Source organism: Penaeus chinensis, chromosome 17, assembly GCF_019202785.1.
Source record: "Penaeus chinensis breed Huanghai No. 1 chromosome 17, ASM1920278v2, whole genome shotgun sequence".
Classification (NCBI taxonomy): domain Eukaryota; kingdom Metazoa; phylum Arthropoda; class Malacostraca; order Decapoda; family Penaeidae; genus Penaeus; species Penaeus chinensis.
This window is the reverse complement of record NC_061835.1, coordinates 12105536-12108035: the sequence shown is the minus strand read 5'-3', so window position 1 is coordinate 12108035 and position 2500 is coordinate 12105536. Positions and strand designations below refer to the sequence as shown.

The following is a 2500-nucleotide window of genomic DNA, read 5'->3' as shown; positions in this document are numbered from 1 at the left end:
AAAATACACGAAAAAATCGCCAACTTCCCCCCTCTTCTCTCATACCTTCTCCCCCCATCCTGCTCCCCCTCACGCGGTTGTCACATCGCCTATATCACGTATCTTTTTATTTCACGCTATCTAACGCGCCTACTGAACCACATCGAGAGGAAAGAAAGTCGAGTATTGAATAAAGACGACGGAGCGACAAAAAATACAATGAATCAGTTAAGCGAAGAGTGAAAAATGGCTGAAATAAGAGAACCCTGCGCTCCCTCTCAGACTACAACAGTACACAACTTCGTCTCATTCATTGTGTTGGTCCGAGAGGGAGGCGGTCGCTCTTTTAACGCTTTTTAGTCCTCTCTAACCCTCTTGTGGAATACCAGGCGAGACCAAGAGGCGGAGGAAGTATCTATCGTGAGTGGAGAGTGGGTGGAGTGAGTTGGAAGTGTCCCTAAAGTGAGGAAAAAGCCAAGGAAAAGGGGAGGTGTTGCAGGCTCCTCCGCGTGGTGCTTTTGGTGCCTTTGTGACTCACTCGAAAAGGTTCCTCGCGAGTGTCGCTCCTATTTCTCCTCCTTATTTCTCCTCTTCTTCCCTTTGTGGGGAAGCAGAGTGAATAAAGAGTAGGTGAAGATAATATTCGCGGTGTGAAAGGAGATAACATTCAATCCTCTCTTGTGAGAAAGTGCAATTTTAGAAAGGAAAAGGTGAAGTTTTTTTTTTACGCGAAAGAAGTGTAATTCTATAACGTCCGGATATGTGTTTCTTCAAGACGTTGGGAAGATTAACGTGAAACCTTTGTGTGTGTGTGTTGAGGTGTTCTGCTGTTCTTGTTTTGTGTTAATATGTTGGAGAACAAGTGAAGTTGTTATATTGTTACTTGGTTTGTGATTGTTGAAGAAATTGAAATGAAAAGTGATTTGTTGTTTCAGATAATAGAAGCTATTTGAGTGTGAATTTCTGATATGTTTTTTCACAGATAGGATTTTTCACTCGTCAAGATTATTTTTTGTGTAGCTATTACTTTGAAAAGTGCATTAAGTGAATTTAATGTTATAGAGACATTTATTAATTAATGTTGTTTATAATAATTAGATTTTTTATGTTTAATAAAAAAGAGAGTGGAGCAAAAGTTATTTTTGTGTGTTTTAACAAGTACATGAGATATGTGTGATTCTTTTTTATTGACATTAAATCAAATGTTTATTTCTTTTTGACATATTATATCAATTATTTTTTTCATTTTCTGGCAGATATTAAATAGTTTTGTTGGAATATATGAAAATAATATATATTGTATGTATATATGTTTGATGAAGGAAGAGATAGAGAAATAGAGATAGAGAAATAGAGATAGAGAAATAGAGAAATAGAGATAGAGAAATAGAGATAGAGATAGAGAGATAGAGATAGAGAGATATAGAGAGAGATAGAGATATAGAGAGAGATAGAGATATAGAGAGAGATAGAGATATAGAGAGAGATGGAGATATAGAGAGAGATGGAGATAGAGAGAGAGATAGAGATATAGAGAGAGATAGAGATATAGAGAGAGATAGAGATATAGAGAGAGATAGAGATATATATATAGATAGAGAGATAGAGAGATAGAGAGATAGAGAGATAGAGAGATAGAGAGATAGAGAGATAGAGAGATAGAGAGAGAGAGAGAGAGAGAGAGAGAGAGAGAGAGAGAGAGAGAGAGAGAGAGAGAGAGAGAGAGAGAGAGAGAGAGAGAGAGAGAGAGAGAGAGAGAGAAATATAAAGAGAGAGTGAGAGATTAGGAAAGAAAGAAAGAAAAGATAATGAGAGAGAAAAGGCAAATGAGCGAGCGAGTTAGAGATTAAAGAGTGAGAATTAGTGAGTGAGTGAATGTGTTAGAGAGAGAGATATAGAGAGAGAGATAGATATATATATATATATATATATATAGAGAGAGAGAGAGAGAGAGAGAGAGAGAGAGAGAGAGAGAGAGAGAGAGAGAGAGAGAGAGAGAGAGAGAGAGAGAGAGAAAGAGAAAGAGAAAGAGAGAAATATAGAGTGAGAGAGTGAGAGATTAGGAAAGAAAGAAAAGATAATGAGAGAGAAAGGGCAGGTGAGCTGGCGAGTTAGAGATTAGAGAGTGAGAATTAGTGAGTGAGTGAATGTGTTGGAGAGAGAGAGAGTAAATGAAGTAAATAAAGTAATAGAGAGAGAATGAGTGAATGAGTGAGTTGCAAGTTCCAAAGACAATTTTCAATTTTCATGAGTAACTCCACATCAGGCAGAATTTTGACATCTGAAACTTATACAGTATTAAGTGATGTGATATCATCACCTTTTCTTTTCTTATTCTTGAAGATTAAAATTGTAGCTTATTCTGAAATGCACTCATCTATTTTCAAAACAATACAGAAGATTTATAGCTTTTGAATGAATCAGAGATATTGGGCATAAAGAACATACAGAATATCAGAAGGTATTATATACAATCTACAAAATGGAATAGTAATTTTTGCCCATGAGGCAAAGTCCAGCT

The 2500-nt window shown here is 36.4% G+C and overlaps 1 protein-coding gene across 6 annotated transcripts in view; it reads left to right on the top strand.

Annotated features, from left to right (window-relative positions):
- The first annotated feature begins 266 nt into the window (after window positions 1-266).
- LOC125034287 (signal-induced proliferation-associated 1-like protein 1) overlaps window positions 267-2500 on the top strand; it is a 33763-nt gene continuing 31529 nt past the window's right edge. For 5 of the 6 annotated variants that reach the window (XM_047626044.1, XM_047626043.1, XM_047626045.1 and 2 more), the window contains exon 1: window positions 267-399. The gene's annotated coding sequence lies outside the window, so the exon portion shown is untranslated. Of the gene's footprint in view, window positions 400-469; window positions 606-2500 lie in introns of those variants that run through there. The other variant, XM_047626042.1, reaches the window with a different exon arrangement.